General features: G+C 41.1%; 1 protein-coding gene across 3 annotated transcripts in view; it reads left to right on the forward strand.

Annotated features, from left to right (window-relative positions):
* Positions 1-16,893: 16,893 nt before the first annotated feature.
* Positions 16,894-17,897, forward strand: part of TAB2 (TGF-beta activated kinase 1 (MAP3K7) binding protein 2) — a 61,737-nt gene continuing 60,733 nt past the window's right edge. For all 3 annotated transcript variants that reach the window (XM_041423478.1, XM_041423475.1, XM_041423477.1), the window contains exon 1: positions 16,894-17,279. The gene's annotated coding sequence lies outside the window, so the exon portion shown is untranslated. The remainder of the gene's footprint in view (positions 17,280-17,897) is intronic.

The following is a 17,897-nucleotide window of genomic DNA, read 5'->3' on the forward strand; positions in this document are numbered from 1 at the left end:
TAGATACAAGTTGTTTTGGAGCAGATAAAGCTATTTACACATGGCAAGGCGAGCTGTGTTGTATGCTTTGAGGGAACATTCAGAAAGCTGATTCTGCATACAGTAGCAGGATCAGGACATGCATTAAGGGAGGGGCAGGGGAGATTAGATCATTGATTAAAGATTAAATAAGATAATGCAAGATTAAATAAGCATAACAGTAGTAACAAAAATTGCCAGATTCAGAAGCTTTGGAGCCTCCCTGGTAATCAGGGCATTACAATGGCTTAAACAGAAAGCCTGTGAGCTGCTTGATTCTGCTCCAGAGGAATACACAGACTTCTTTTATAGTTGCTGGCCTATCTTATACTTATTTTGCGTGGAGCAGGCACAGAAAATGCTCAAATGCAGATTGAATCTTTAAAGCATGCTACGTTTTGCTTGTTGCTGTACTTTACCACAGCAAACTTGCTCATCTTTGCTGGCATTTTGAGACTCCACAGTTGCTCTACTCTCAGCACTGCCTGATAACAGGAGATTTGTGAAGACATCTCTGTGCAAAAAAGAAGGGAGTGGACAGAAAGAAGATTTTCATAGTGACTCAGAATTATATCAGTGGTAAGTCTTGGGAGAAACACATTTTAAAAGCTCCTGCAGCCTTTGGAACAAATTGGGAGGGGGAGGAAGCAGTGTTCATTTACATTGTAACATCTTAATTTCTAAACAGAGAAAGAGAGATGTATTTGAGGAGGGAGAATCATCTATTTTTCATAGCGATACTCTTTTTACTACCAATAGTTCTAGAATTTCCATTAGAGAGAAAAACAAATAACAATGCCAACCACAGAGATTAAAGAAGAAGCCAATGGAGAGAAACAGATTTTTTCAAACAGTACGGTGATGACAAAATACCAAGGCTCATTGATAGCATTGTCAAAGCTTAAAATTATAGCTAATTATAATAATAGTAGTGGCTCTCTGACATTATAAAATACCACAGCACATAGATTTCTCACTGCATTTGCATTTTCCTTCGTCTCTAGAGAGCAACAAACTTAAACTGATTCTGCTGCTAGGTAATAACAGCCAGTGTAAAATAGTTATTGTCTCAGACTACAGAATGAATTGGATCAGGCGATCCTCTGTACACTTTGTTATCAGCCTGCTGGGAGCAAATATAGCCCAGTAGTATCAAAAGTCATTAGTTCAACTCAGGACTTTGGTGACTGAGCAGGTGGAAGTTTTACATGTCAGACGGAGGAAGCTTAATGCAATATTGAGTAGCAGTTACATAAACTCTGCTAGGGTGTTACTGCTCCTTTACAGACAGGCGAGCTGCAGAGGTTAGGGGGTTTGAAGTGGTTAGAAAAGTCAGTTAGTCCACAGCCATAAAGCTTCTCCTGAAGTTTGGCTGGATTCAAGTTTTATCTGAAAATTATTACTAAAGAAGTAATTTTGTAAGCTTCTTTGCCTGCCTCTCTATCTGAAGGCAGGCTAATTTTCCCCACAGTGGTGTTCTCTCTCTCCCACCATCAGTTAGCACTGAACTGTGAATGGGATTGAGATTTACCATTCATTCAGGGTTTGCTGTGAATCTCATCCGGGAACATACACTTCTGTGCATCTGATCCACAAAGAGCTGGTACAGCCAGCCAGTGCTGTGTACTGCTCTACCTCAGAGTGAAACACACTACCAGCCCAAGGACTACAGCTCAGGCATCAGCTCTGCCAAAACCCCTGACACTGGGCTTCGACACAAACTCTTTCTGCCTCCTTCCACTTTGGGTGCCAAGAAGAAGGTGTTTGGTTTTTTTTTTAATCTGAACTATGCAGTAACTCGGGTACCAGGTGGGATGCAGGAGGACCTACATGAGAGTTTCCTGTAGTGTCATGGGTGATCAGAGCATGCATGTAGGAATGACTTGGACCCTCTCTGATTGAGGAAGACTCCACATGCTAGTTGTTTACTTTCTGGTGAGTGCCGTAGGCTACTGTACAAAATGTAGCTGCTGTCCACTGGTTTAAATAAGTGTTAATAACCAACAATTTGAGGAGAGATAATGCATAGAAACAAGTAAAGGAAGTAAAAGTAGAGGTAAAAAATTGCATTACCTCTAAGCTACTGAGAAATACATAATTTAAGGAGAAGGGTGTTTAACACTGAGAAATAAAAATGAGAACACCTAAGATAGCAGCAAAGTTAAAGACCTGAAGATGCCCATTTGAAGGTGGGGCAGAGATAATACAATAAAATAATCACTGAATTTAGAAGAACTAGCACATGAAATGGAATCTAGAAGTAAAGATTTTGAATAAGAGGCTGTGACTTGGTCAGATAGTAAGGAAAGGGCATAAGTAGCAAATATGTCCCTATGATTAGGGTGAAGCAAGACTACAATGTATGTAAGTAGTTGAATCCATTGATGAGATATCAGCTTGTAAATATTGAATGAAGTATTACCAAAGATAGTGAGAAAATTTTAAAATAAGATCCAACATATGCTTTTGGAATAGATTATATCATAATTATGAGGTATATGTCTTTACCACTGGTCAAGTTCTTCTTGCTGACAAGGAAAGCATTAGACTGAAGTGCTTTGGATGTTGAAAAAACACATCAAGGAAAAAAATTTAATTTATTAAAGATGAAAATTAGACAAAGGGTGGCTAACGGACCAGCTAAAGAAGAGGCAAAAAAAAAAAAAAATTAACCTTAAACCAAAGAGAGGTTAGGATTGCTATCTCCCTCTCTGGTGGACAGGAAGTTGATATTTAACATAAAAGTCAATGCTGGCAGAAGAATGAAGTAGCACAAACTGCCCTAAACAAATATACTCTGAAAACTTCAGAAATTTTGAAACATCACAGGAAAGGAGAACAGATGCCCAGTCAGTATAACAGAAGTAGCATTTTAAGACAGAACTTTGCAAACATATTGAAGATTGATAAACTGCAGACTGAAAGGCTGACTTTGATAACAAGGACACAGTCTTGGTGACCCAGGAGATCCTTTCCAATACTTTTTTAATAGACTGGAATACTTGTTGAACAGTCTTCTAACTGATAATGCCTCAGATGATCATTTCTAATACCAGACAGTACTACAAAATGAAGGGACTTGTTCCTTTATCACCTGTTACTCTGAAGGAAGAGGCAGACAAGGGTGGTATAAACTTTTGCGAGCCATAGGACTCAGTAAGAATGCAGATTTTTTTTTGCTGTTTACATTGGACAGTGGTTTTTGCATATATCTAACATGATAGTGTTTTACAGAGATAAAGGAGATGATCACAAGGGTAAAAGTTACGATAAACCAATACAAATATTTGCATTTTAAGTACACATTTTTGTTGTATAACCAGAATCACATGTAATAGAAATAGGCCTGGGGAGGGGCTCAGAGAAGCAATTTAATTTATTCCCCAAGGGATGAACTATACCCTACAGCATTCCCGACACGTTTGTACTTTAAGTTCTTTGTGGTTATCTCCAAAGGTGGAGTTGTGTGAACTACTCCAGCTACTGCAACGCTTTTATTGCACTCACTGTTTAGAAAGGTTTGCTTAAGCCAGTGCTGAGCAGAGCAAGACTACTTTCTGTATTTTGCTGACTTGTTTTTGTAAAGCCTAATAAGAGATTACTTACTCTGAAGTTCTTCCTGTTTTAGAAAAGGATCATTTCACGAAGATGAGAACATGGATCAGCAGGCACTTTCAAAACAAAGAACTGAAACGAACCAATGTGAGTGATGAGCAAGAACTGGTCCTTAGTAGAAATGTTTTAAAGAATCTGTTAATAAAAAGAAAAACTCCACACAATTAAAAGGCAGAAGTTTTGAGTTTTAAAGGGAAACACAGAAGAACAAATAAAAAGGGCAGTTGCTGGTTGATAAATTTCAGTCTCAGATTTCTGAAACTTAGTCAAGGGAGAATACCCTGGTAGAAATAAACCAATAAACATGAGTAGAATATTTAATTTATTTTGTTTTCCACGTATTGGAAACATAAGGATTTCTAGTAATAGTTGTAATTTTTTCTAGTAGAAGGGAGAAATGTTATATTGATAGTATCATGGAAGAGAAAAAGTGTTCATGTAACGGAAGTGTTATGTAATTTGAAATAATGCAGTGGCACATTTGACCTACTTCCCAGATTTTGCTGATGTTGAGGTGAGCGGGTTCTGTCTTTTCAGGTTGTTTTGTGTTTCTGTGCATTCAGACCACGTTTTCTTCATGCGTTCCAAAGAACCCATTTTGCAGCAGGGAGAAGGAACCAGCCTTTGCCCAGGTTAATTCTGATGCTGTTTGTGGTTTTGGGGAGGTTTTTCTACATATAGATATGCTTGTAACAAATCAGTTTGTTGCTGTGCTGTCCTACGTGCTTACCTTTTAATTAAGGCATTTCTAATATCTCCAAGTTAGGTCCATTGGCACTTACTTGTCTTACCACAGGAATAAGTAAATACTTTAAATGTAGGTATCTTCCTACAGAGTTAAAATGTTAGGAATTACAATCCTCAATGCATTACTTTATTAATAGTATTTCCGGCACTACACCTGACAGAAACTTCTTGCTTACTTCTTATCTGTTTTCACCATAAAGATACAACACCCCCTTTACCTTGCCAGGGAAGGAATTATAAACAGTACTTGCTTTAGATCACATGCAAGTAACTGCTGTGCATTATGCAATGTGATTAAAAGACACATGGTACAGCTTTCAGTATCTGTTGATCACTCTTAAGAGAGGTATCTTGAAGGCACCTCTTGCCACCATAGTCCAGGTACTGTGTGTTGAGTAGAGACATGAAAGAGCTCTGCTCATAAAATTATCTTGATTAATGAGGGCTCTATTTTGAGATGGGCTGCAGAGCCAGCTGTGGTTGTAGCTGTGCACCACAAACTGCTGCTTGGTACTTCCTGCAGCTTTGTGCTCCTGCCTCATCTTCTGCATAGGTTGTTGTAAGGCAGATGGAAAAGTTCCTGCTTGCACAGGGTGATCTGGAATAGCATTGCAGCCAGGATGATGCTCTGAACAATTTTGCCCAGTAACACCTGGAGTAAAGCCATGAACACAAGACCTCACTACAGTCTACACTAGTCAGTTCCTCAAGGACAAGGACTAAGAGCCTTCAGATTTACATTTTAAATGCTCTCCTGCCTAGCACTAAACCAGGAATTAGTGCTCACAGCACTGCTGTCTTTTGTGGAATTTGTAGAGTTTATTATTTGTTTAAAACAGACAGTAATGAGGCCTCTTAACATGCATAACTGGCTTCTTAAACACGGTGGGTTTTTTAACAACTGATATTTCCCTCTAAGTACCAAGCTTAAAGGTTGTATGAACTTAATATATAGCCAGGTAACCAGAACAGAAGGCCTCTCTGCTGGCTACATTACAGTGACACTGGAGCTCTGCTGAGAAAAATATTCTAAGAGTACATGTTAACACAGTGATTGTCTGATCTGCATATTTAGAGGCAGGGCACTGGGTTATCTGAAGAAGACATAAACTGATATGGATATGGCAACTCTACTATCAATAGTTATTTTCAGCCTAATTTCAGTGCCAGAAGTTGTGCCACCACAATACTGCTAAAAATACTTTCCAATGTGATACACAGATTTTTCTCAAAAATTTTATTAAATTATTGCAGTTTCAAAATTATCTACTTTTTACTTTTTCTCTAGGAATTGTTACAATTTCATATGAATAAAGCCCTGCTTCTCACACTTCTTGATCTGAGAGAGACAATTGCAATACGAAACACCTTACAGGAAACGTAGGTGTATTATCTGCAAGCCAAATCCTTTATTGCAATGCATGGCATTTTAATGTTACACACTATTATTTTATTGCATCATTGACAATTGCATGTTCTTTCATTTCAGCAAAAAATTACACGCTGCGCTACAATTTCTTCTCCTCCCTTTTACAACATTTCTATTGGATTCCACTCGGAAATTATACCAGGTGGTTTTTTTTATCATTACATTGCTTCAGAGTGACTACATATATATAATTTTCTTTGATAATTTCTCATACCTCAAAGAAACAGAGAGCACTTGTAATTAAATTGCCCAGTTACAGGGCCATGTGGTCTATGTAATTCCTTTTTTGAAGCTGCATTATCTAAATTGCAGTTGTGAGAAAGTCTGTAGATTAAATTAGATGAAATCACAACTCAAAATTAATGACTTATACATTCTTAAACTAAAAGTTGGATAAATTAAATTAATGTTTTATCACAGATGAACAATCAAAAGGAAGCCAATTATTTAGGACATCTTGACTTAGGTATTTTCAAACTCACCTCTTGTGCAGCACATGTGTTACTTGTTCTTTATACAGGTACCTTATGAATCTCAGCTGCAGCATTGTAACAGCAGCTCTTAACTGTTTTCCACACCTGTTTTTATTTTATTTTTTTTGTGATCTTCCTTTGTGGTTTTTTTCAGCGTTAGGATAATCAAAATCAAAATAATAAGTAAAACCTACTTTCTTTTCTGAGTCTTTTATTTTATTTTGGAGTTTCTTCTCTCCTATGTAAGCTGATGCATAAAGCTAATTTAGATATAAAACTGCTGATTTTTAAAATCCTAACGTTTCTATGAGTACTAATCATACTTGAAACACCCTAATTACTTGAATACTTATTGCCTCAAAAATGCACAGGTTCTTTGGCAATTTCATACATGCATTGCCTTTGCAGAGCTTAACTTATTCAGAACAAAAAATTCTGCATAGCACTGTAGCAAGATTTCTGGATAGAAATATTATTCCTAAAAATTAAACTGACACTTTCTAAATAAGAAACAAAGTCTGTTTATGCTGTTGGACGTCAAGTATTTATAAACAATCTGAAAAATTACTTATTAAAAAATTATTAACAGTGGTTGAAATCTTCTCTTTTGCTTTTTTTTTTTCTGAGAATGATTGTCTCATTGAAATAATTATTTAGCGACAATTATTTTAATCAATAACAGTTAAATGTATGAACAAATTTCAGATTACTGCTAGGTATTGGATTTTGGTAGTTAGGAAATTAAACCAGATAAGACCTCTATGGTTCATTGCACATAGTTCTATGGTGCTGCAATAATACATGTTTATTACATTTTATTACATTTTTAATCTAGTTTTCACTCACCATTACTGTGGAAGACTATTTCAGAACTTAATTTCTGTGATTAGAAACCTATTTTTGCTTTACTGCAGAGTTGCCTACTACTGGGACTAATTCTGACAAAAATTAACTGAAATGAGTAGGAGTTTTCCTTGGAGAAGGGCTGATGATTAAACTTTAAAATATGTAATGCATTAGGAAGCTCCCAATCTGAGATCTCAACTGGTGGGAGTTTTTATGGTTCCATTACTACGGCTCTTTTAAACACACAATGCTGAGTTAACTGTTGCTGAACCTGAACTGTCATTACAGCCATGTCAAACCTTAGCCTGTTCCCTGCAGCTGGTTTCTTTTGCAGATCAGCACATCTTAGCTTGGCTGCCCAACTTGATTAAGCCCCAGCATTTCTGAGGCTTATTTCATTTATTGCCAATACATGAAACTTTCTCCCACACTCTTATTCAATGTGCAGCTGAGTGCCAAGGCTCCTTTGCAGTCCTGTCTCAACACAAAACCTGCACAATTCCAATTTGTGCTCCCATCTCCTGCCCATCAGTAGCAGATGACAGCCATACAGTGGAATTGAGACACGACTCATAAGTGTCATTATTCTCCATGATATGCACAGTGCTTATGTTCAGCTGAACAGGTGGCGCTGGGTTTTACTAGAAGTGTGCAATTAAAAAAAAGTTATTAAAAACTTTAACCTGATTAATGGTATCTGTATACAACACTGCAGAAATCAACACAGGACCTCAGAAGAGTTGGTGAAGAGGTGAATTTTGAAGAAAGAACAACCTCTGACATAAGTGATAGGAAGAATGGATTTTTTTTTTTTTTAAACAAACCCTACTAATTAGAGTCCCATAACTATCTGTAAGGATTACTGCAAAAAACATTCCTTTGGAGATATTTTTCTTATTATCTGTGATCTCATAACTTTCATGCAGTCAGTAAATTTTACTGTTTAATGTTTGTTTGCTCTGTAGGGCATTGGGACCATGACCAAGTCTTCTTTGAGCAGTGGGCCTTGTGAATATGACATGAAAAGAGGATTGTGGATCCTGAGTTGTAAAATCCAGTCAGATCAGGAATTTATTAACAGTGGAGTGATGAAACCTGCTTTTCATGTGTCTCAAGGCTGGTGTTTCCAGTGGATTCCCTCGTGTCATAAGGGTGAGATAAGATCCATCTTCATTCTTCCCTTTTGTAAGGATACTACCTTCAGCCCAGACACTTATTTTCTGAAAAAGTTCCAAACTAGAAACATGTCTATCTGAAACTGTTCAATGGGCTCTGGGGCTGTAGCTGGCAATGCAGAATGAGCACAAACACCTGCAGGATGTGCACTCAGCAAACTTGCACCTTTGGAAGACTGGCTATAAGGACAGAGCTACTAAAGATCAGTAAAGGACCTAAATTGAAAACAAATTCTGATGTCTTTTGAATGAAGGTTTTTCCCTTTGAAAAGGCAGAAAATACAATGCACATGCATTGCCTGGTAATTCAGGTGTGAAGGAATGCTAAACGCCTAGATGACATTTATTGTGGAAGTCTAACACATTTTCTGTACAATTATATTAGAAAGAGGGCTGCTGGTACAGCTCCACTGCTGCTGGGAAGTGCCAAAGTGTTAATGCAGAGTCCTGCTTGACCACTGGTGCCTCAATATCAGAATCACAAAATCACAGAGTGGGTCAGGTTGGAAGGGACCACAGGGGATCATCTGGTCCAACCTCCCTGCTCAAGTAAAGCCATCGTAGAGCACACGGCACAGGATTTGTGTCCAGACACTTCTTGAATACCACCAGGAGGGAGACTTCACAACCTATCTGGGTAATCTGTTTCAGTGGTCAGTCACATGCATAGTATAGACGTTCTTCCTCATGTTCAGGTGAAACTTCCCATGCACCAACTTCTGCAAATAAAGCTGGTGAAGTATCTGGAGCACAAGTCCAGTGAGGAGTAGCTGGAGGAGCTGGAATTGTTTAGTCTGGAGAAATGGAGGTTTACCACACTTTACAACTACCTTGAATGACGATGTAGATAGGTGGGTGGTTGATCTCTTCTCCCTGCTAACAAGTGATAGCATAAGAGGAAATGGCTTCAATTGCACCAGTGGAGGTTTAAATTGGATATTAGGAAAGATTTCTTCAGTGAAAGGGTAGTCAAGGATTTGAACAGGCTGCCCATGGAAGTAATAGAATCACTGTCCCTTGAAGTTCAAAAAAATGTGTAGATCTGCTGCTTATGGACAAGGTTTAATGCTGGACTTGCAAGTGATTGTTAACAGTTGGACTCAATGATCCAAGAAATCCTTTCCACCCTGTATGATCCTGGCCTCCTAGGGATGCACTGTTCTTGAGCTTGGAGGAAGTAGTGCTTGAATATTGACTAGCCATCTTCCCTGCAGGGGTGGTTCCCATGGGATTCTTCCAAGAAGGTCACTGAAAGTCAGCTCTCCTGAACTGCAGGGTTGCATTCTTACTTGCTGCCCTTCCTCCCCCATGCAAGACACTGAATCTCATGGTGGCTGTAGCCAAGGCTGCCCCCAGCCCTCACATCTGCAACAAAACCTTCCCTGTTTGGTAGTACATAGTCAAACAGCTCACCATTACTCGTTTTTTCCTCCACCACCTGTGTCAGGAAGTTGTGGCCAACAATTTCCAGAAGCCTCCTGGACTGTTTATGCTTTGCCATGTTGTTCCTTCAGCAGATGTCAGGGTGGTTGAAGTCCCCTACAAGAGCCAATGCCTGTGACTTTGTGGCTGCTTCCAGCTGTCTGTAAATGGCCTCACCTACTTCCTCTCCATGATCAGATGGCCTGCAGCAAACACCACACAGTCCCACCCTTACCAGTCTGCTCTTTAAACCCAGCCTATAAACTCTTGACTTGCTCATCATCCACCCAAGACAGCTTGATTCAATCCAAGTGTTGCCTTGTCACATAACGGGCAGATCCAGCTCAGCCCCTCCCAGGCCTGGGTTTCCTGAACCATGTGCGGCCCCTCACACAAGATAGAGCAGCTCTAAACAACGACAGATAGCCCTGTACTTTAAATGCCAAAGAAATAGCTACACTAGAATTCATACTTTGCCCCACTGTTGTTAGCAACAGAAAGGTTTTGCTGGAAAAATTAAAATTAGCATGGACACAGTCTGGTAGAATTGTATTCCTTCTGGTTTTGAGAATGATGTAAGTTCTCTTTTAAGGATAGACCTACAACATCAAATATTTAGAAAGGTTCTTAGCATAAAAAATAAATACACACCAGTGCACAATGCATACAAGAGAATTAGTTAGCTAACATTTATAGTATACAATTATGTGAACTTGAATGAGCAAATTCAGGTGCATGTGTGTAATGAAAATGTGTTTAAAAAGCTTGGCCTCCTGTCGGTCCTCTTCTCCAGGGAATGCAATGGTATATCTGGCACAGCCAGGCTGTTACTAAACAGTGGGGAAATTGCTTTTGAAACTTGTGCTTGCAAAAAATGTTTTTCCTTGATGTGCAAATCAATTTGCTTTTGGGGGTGCAAGGATGCAAAAAAATGGTTTTCTTCAAATGAATTTTTTTTAAAAAGTGATTCTGTAGCAGACTAATTAGTTTGCTATCTAAAATGTTTTGTTTCACGCCTGATTTCTTTTCTAAATGTATAAATACCAGCTAGTGTTTTAAAGCTTCTGTAACTGTGAATGGCTCTGCTGTCCCTCACTGCAAGCTACATTTTTATTACTTCTTCCCAAGAAATTTATTTTGCTGACATAGGCCCTAATCCAGTAAAGTGTTAAAACATATGCTTAATTTTAAGCGAGTTGAATAAAGCCAACAAAACTTTCCTATGCCTAAATCTAAGTACAAATTTGTGTTGGGCTTAGCTGGGGTTATAGTTTCTGGGTTATGGTCTAGAGGGCTTTGTGTGTTTTGCAGAATGGATGCCCTCCTGAAGCAAGAACAGAGTTTTGTGGAGTTTTAAGATATTTTGGTTTTTATCAGAAGATCTTGAGATTAAAAAAGTGCCAACAAGTGAACACTAAAATTTTTGGAGATGAAAGCATTCCTTTAAATATGTATGTCATGCATCTCCTAACAAACTTCCTACAATTTCCTCTTCTTCCACTATGTGACAATGTAGTAGCTGAAAACAGGTATGATTCTATGATTCTGGCTCTTGTTCCTGGCAGCTGATTGTTTTCACAAATGATCACTGTCTTTTCTGTATTGGTTTTCCTAGTTGTATCAAGAATTTTGCCTTGTAAAAGAGGTGGTCTTTCTTCCTGCTAGTGAGCTGATTATTTGGAAGTTTAGTATTCTTATTATTTTGCTCTGTGATACTGAAACATTTTTAATTGTGGGTGCACATAAGTGATCTTTTGCCACAGAAAGGATGAAACCACAGATTGACCAGATTGACTGAAATGTAGCTCAATTTAGAACTTAAAAAGTCACACAAGTATAACAGGAACTTGAGGATTCTGATGCAGTAGCTAGAGGACAGCTGGTTACATAAAGAAATGTATTCCCACAATTTTCACTTCTGCTGGCAATCTCGGACAGACCTAGGACACAGTGGACCTGGAATAAGCTGCTTTCTCCTTACAAGGGCTTGCATAAGACCCAGAAGGAAACAAACCAGTACAGTGCATATATAAGATCACATGATTGATTGTTTTGTTACTCCAGTGCATTTTCCACTCAAAAGGGGGACCCGGTACCCTCTTCTTCAAAATTGACTTTGTCTAATACCTATCAACATTACAAAGCTCTGAGTTGCCTTTTTTTTTTTTAATGTGGAATGGCTTAAGGGCTTTGTGTGTTTCATTTGTACCATGCAAGCTGTCAAGTACTGCAGCTGAAGAGAAGAAAGAATGCAGAGAATTTGTAGTGAGCTTTAATTTTCCTTAATAGCAGGCACAGGATTTGTTCTGAGAGTTTTATTATTGGGTGATAAGTTAAGGTAATTACAGTGGTGGGGCAGAAGGCCAGAAGAAGACAGAGAAATCTAATATCATGAAACATTTAGGTTTAGAGAGTACTTTGGGTTCTTTTTAAAAATATACTAGCCACCTACAAACAACCTCCTTCACATTTAGGGAAATTTAAACATTATATAATTATTGCACCTTGTGTGTTAACATATATAGTAAGATTAAGTATCTTGCAGTTTTCACTCTCACTTCTCACATTTACAAAATGTCTAAAGGGAAGGGATTTGGCTGAAGTCACTGAGACAGAAGAGGTTAAAATCAGTAGCTAGAGAAAGAGAGAGCTGTAAGACTTTCTGCAAGGGTTTTTACTATGAAAACATTCATGCCTGATTTGTATCTGGAACAGGCAAGTCATTTGTTTGGAGCTCAAGGTAGGTTTCCTGTCTCAACTCAGCAAGTTATACCTGTCCAGAAACACTTAAACCCATTCTTGGTCTCAGGTTTCACCACAGCATAAAGTTTAAGCAAGTGATTGAAAAGTATTTGAATAAAGATGGACCTTAGCAAGAGAGTGTCTTGCTGATCAAGACCCTAGACACATGTAAGAACTCTATACCAGTATTACATAAATCTTAAGAAAAGTGGAATTTTTTTTTTTATCATTACTTTCTACTCCATTTCCCACAAATCATAGGAAACAGTGGATTTAGGAAGAAACATTCAGTGTTTCTCCTGAAGTATTTTGGAATCTCAAATGGTCTTGGCTTTTTATATTTTATGTCATTGAATTATCATAAAATAGTTTAATAAAAAAGGTAGCATTATGTTAGCATTAAGTAATATTAAATTTGCCTCCCTAGTAGCTACTGTCTCAACTGTATGTCATATGAGCATAAAAGCTTTTATTCACACATTTTTAATTTACTTCTTCAGAGCACTAAAAGATATGTCAAGGATGCACTTTTCCCTACTTTCTCAAAAGATGGATTTAATATGACCATCTTTTCCACTTTTTAAAACAATTTTTGAAAAAAATTCACAATTGCTTTGGGTGCACAGAGATCTTTTCCTTCAAGTGTAAACATTCTCCTACGATGCTCATGATCAATATAAACAAGTGTGGGTTTTCTAATGCATTAAAAAAAGTCTTACCAAGTCTCAAAACCTGCTATTTCTGTATGTCATTTTAGTGCATTGACTAAAATAATGCTCCACTGTAAAACAGGTTCCTATGCCTTTACCACTGAAAAGCCTGGGTAGGCTGGCTGTCCTCAAAATCTCAATGGATTTTTCCTTCAGCAAAGGCCTTATCCAAATCTTGTGAAGCTGCTAGAACTCATGAACCACTAAGGCACCTCTTAATCACATCCTTATCGCAAATGTCATGTTTGCACTCCACTCCCAAACAGATGAGCTGTTAGGAAGTGAAAAAGCTGGTGCTATCTTGAAGAAAGGATGGCAGCAACCTGGAAAAGAAGGGAGTCTCAACAGTAATAACAGGAGCTGTTTGTGTTCTGCAGATTGCAAAGGAAAACATCGGGGCACAACAGCTTTTTGCAACTGGTAACACAGCTGGTAATGGGAGAAGTACAGTACCTGAAATTTCTTGTGAAATAAGGTGAATTTCTGTATTTCCTTATCATGTTATTAATTTAAATTCTAATTGTTTTTGTAGGAGAAGCTGTGGTTGCAACATCAGGCTAGGAGCTTGCAAGTACTGTCCTTGGCCAATGAATGCTACTTCTGTTTTTGCAACTCTTCCAATAGGAGGACTGACAGACCTCCTATCTAGAAGAGAAAAAAATAAATTGCCAGTTGAATGTTCAATGGAAAAGTGTCTTTAAAGCTGCCAATGCTACCTTCTGCTGTGGAAGATGACTTTTAAACTCAATTTCAGAAATAATTATGCCAGTTGTGGATTTTAACTGGACGACTCCTCTTACCTTTCCTAAAGAGCATTCTCAGGAAATTTCAGCATCAGAATTGTCAGTAGCAACCTGATAAAATTGACTGTACTTTCTAGAAATAGCTTTTTTGTACAATATGTTTTGAATAATTCCACAAACCTATTCAAAATTTCATTTTCTAGCAGGGAAAAATATAAACAGTCCGATGAAGGTTTAAAAAACATGAACTCATAACTTCTATGGCAAAAAGGGGGGTAATCTCTAAAATCTTACGGGAAGGATGCAAGGCCTGGGCCTCACTGGTGACAGAGCTTTGATTTGCACCATGGTAAGTTACACACAGAATGTACTATTAGATAGATCTGCCTAGTTTTTGTTTCAGATACACAGGAAAACAGTTCATTTCTGAATCTCTCTACAAAATCCTGATTTCCTAAATAGTTGTGCTTTGATTTAGGAAAGGTGCTTAAACTGATTCAAAATTAGCTGTTATAGGAGAAGAGCTACTTTAGCAATGGGCTCAGACATAGATGTGGTGTGGGGAGCCTGGAAAAGGGCTCACTCCCATGATTCCAGTGCAGCTCACTCACATGATCCCAGTGCTTAAGCATTGCAGTAAATTCTGCTGATAGCACGGTGAGAAGTGCTCTCACTTTCCTGTGGTAAATCCCTGTTTTAGCAACCGTAGGCAAAAGGGTCAAATATTTAACTGGGTATTAAACTTAGCAAAATAAAATGAGTTTCTTGTGCAAAAAACAGATTCATGTAAGTTTATTATCCTATCTGTCTGAAAGGTCAGGAATGGTTTAACAAAGTTTGAAACAGTTGTGCTGGAAGAGCTGAAGAGCAGGGTGCTTTGAGCAATGACCAGGCAGACCATGCCTACAGACCATGTCTACAGCACAGGTGGCAAAAGTGAAAGGTCTGATTAATGTACCTGAAAACTTGGAGTGGGGCAACCCCCGGTACAGCTGTGACCTGATGTCCCCACTGCACCTTCTTTCTAGGTGCCCCATTACCCATTTTTGTAATGGACTGTAATAATTTCTGTCTGTTAGGGGAAATACTATTTTGTTTACAACAACCAAACAAATCTCAGTGACTCTTACCGCTGTATAAGCACGACACAAGGCAGGCTGAGTAATCAGGTTTGGACACAGGCATTCCATGCTCCATGCTGCTGATGTGCAAAAGAACTGCAGACTTCTCTGTTGCAGCTTTTTAAAACAACTGATTCTTACTGGAATGTACATACACACACACACACCCTATATTTCCACATTTTATGAGGGAAAAAAGCTGTCTTCCACTTCCCCTTTTTTCTGTTTTTTCCTCATCACAGTGTAACAACTCACTATTAGACTCCTTGGTATTTTCTCTCTCCCTGCCTTCTCCAAGCAGTCAGTCCTTGCAGTTGCTTCTCTTGGGATTCTGACAGCTTTAACTAAATGTAGTTGTGAGGGACTTTTTCACTTATAAATGCTTTCATTTGGAAAATGCATTTGCAATCATTTCTGCAAACATCCATTGTTTCAATGGCAATGTTGTCTTTATTTCTTGTAACAGAACACTTAGCCTAAATTGTCATGAGTAATTTAGTTCCTGCCTACAACATGCTAGATTTTTTATTCATTTCTGTAATTCAGTGTTGCAGTTGTTAATTAGCTGGTCTAACAGCTGAGGTCTTACAAAGAAAGTGCATCTCTCTTGTCACACCAATGAAATGGATAGTTCAAGGGATGGTTTTAAGGTTTGAGATTATGGCCTAGCCCTTTTGTAGTACCTTTCACACACTGGTATCTGTGGGAAATCACTGGTGCCTCTGGGAGTTAGGTTTTCTCCACCACCTTTTCTCTTTATTGATTCCAACTAGTCTCACTGTATGGGGAAAAGCTGAAAGCTTTAGCACGTCCCATTCCTTGCCAGGTCCCATTCTAGGTTGCAGGGTTTCAGGCAATTTCCCTCTGCTATAGACGATAAAGATTACTTTAAAATTATTTCTGTGTCTGATTGTATTTTTCAGAGTAAGATGACACAAGGATGGATGGATGGATGGATGGATGGATGGACGGACTATTGTTAGACAACATGGGCAGCACCTGCTCACTGCAGGGAGGAAGGAAGAGGATTCAAGAGATGCAGGAATAAAGCAAATATAGGAAGAAGGAGTAGATAGAGTAATGTATCACAACCTTGAAACCCAACTGATTTACTGGATGACTTTACAATATCATGAGAAAGTTGTCTTTTCATTGAAGCTGAAACTTCCCAAATTACAGAAATACAAAAACCTACTTGGACACTCCACTAAAATTAAGGATGCCTGTTGTGGGCTGGGCCAGAGTGTAGGTGGAGCTGAGAGGGGAAGAGGAATTCACCACATACCGGGCCCTGTTTGCCTGGTGACATTTTTGGGAGATGATTAGTCAGAGCTCTGCCTCACAGGGGTGCTGGAAATCGCGTACTCTGAGTAATGTCGAGTAAGCACTACACATTATTCTGATAGAAAGCGTCTGGCAATTCCCTCGAAATAATCGTTTTGGTTATAAACTGGGTGGGGCGGGGGGGAGGGAGGGCTTAATTAATATTAATTTTCTTAGGGTTTTTTTTTCCCCTTGCAGATGCTGCCCTTCCATCCCCAGCCCATTCTGACCCTGCTGGCTTTCCCCACCTACGCGCCACCACCGCTTATCCCCTCTCCCTCCTCTGGCTCCGGGCCAGGTGGAGCGGTGGCGGGAGGGAGCGGCTGTGAGTTCCCGCACACCCCGGTGTCCCAATGCCGTCCCGGCCGCGCTGAGGCGCCGGCCCCGCTCCCGCTCGCGCCCCGCCCTGAGGGCGGAGCCGGCGGCGGCACCGCCCGCGCCCTCCCCCCCCCTCCCCCGCGCCCGCCCCGGCGCCCATTGGCGCGCGGCGCATCCCCGTTAGTGCGAGCGGTGCGGTCTCGCGATGCTGGGGCCGCCGCCGCCATATTGTCGCTCTATTTTGATTCGGAGCGCAGAGAGCGCGGGGGGAGGGGGCCGGGAGCGGCGCGCGGCCCCAGCGGCGGCTCCGGCTGAGCGGGAGCGGCGCCGCCACAGGCACCACTCGCACACCCCCACCCACCCCGCCCGCCGCCGCGGCAGCACGGACCCCCCTGCCCTCCTTCCTCCTACTCCTCCTTCCTCCGCCTCCTTCCCCCGCGGAGCGGAACGGCGGCGGCGGGAGGCTGCGGAGAGGGTCGGGTCGGCGGGGTCCCCCTTGCCGGGCGGAGGCGGCGGTGGCGGTAGTGGCGGCGGCTGCTGCCGTGGTGGTGGGGGAGGCGGCGGCGGAGGAGGAGGAGGAGGAGAAGCGGCAGCAGGGTAAGGCTGACCCCGCCGAGACGGGCCTGGTGGCGGCTCCCCGGGCCGGTTTCCTGGTCCCATCCCCGGGGGGCTGCAGGGAGAGGCGCGGGGGACCGGCAGGGGCGGGGACCCGGGGCTTCCGCGGCCGCTGAGCGCGCCCCAAGCTGTGCCAGGGTGAGGAAGACAGGGAAGGCCTGTGCGAGGGGAGGGAGCAGCCCCGGCACCCAGCTCGTGCCGGCGTGCTGGGGCGGGGTGGGAGAGCAGGGACGGGAAGGGATGGGAAGCCTCCGCGCAGCGGGGCGTTCAGAGAGAGATGGAAACTTATTTTCCTTCGCGAGTCGCTGGAGCTTCTCGACGCGGGGAGGGATCGGGGGGCTGAGGCTGCCCGGGGAGGGGCGGGAGCTGCCAGCGGGCTCGCCTGGCTGCGGGAGGGAGGGGGAGAGAGAGAAGGGAGAGGGAGGGGCTGGCCCGGCGCCTGGCAGGTGACAGGTGTGAGTGCGCTGGGCGAGTCTCCGCCATTTGAGGATAAGTATCCGAGTGTCTGAGGTGTGAGGTTTTGGTGCCCCGTGTCTTTGCGGGGGCTGGCTGGGCTCGATTCCATATATAGTATATTTGGGCCGTTGGTTTCCATTATTC

The sequence above is a fragment of the Onychostruthus taczanowskii genome, unplaced genomic scaffold (assembly GCF_017590055.1).
Source record: "Onychostruthus taczanowskii isolate IOZ18803 unplaced genomic scaffold, ASM1759005v1 scaffold78, whole genome shotgun sequence".
Classification (NCBI taxonomy): domain Eukaryota; kingdom Metazoa; phylum Chordata; class Aves; order Passeriformes; family Passeridae; genus Onychostruthus; species Onychostruthus taczanowskii.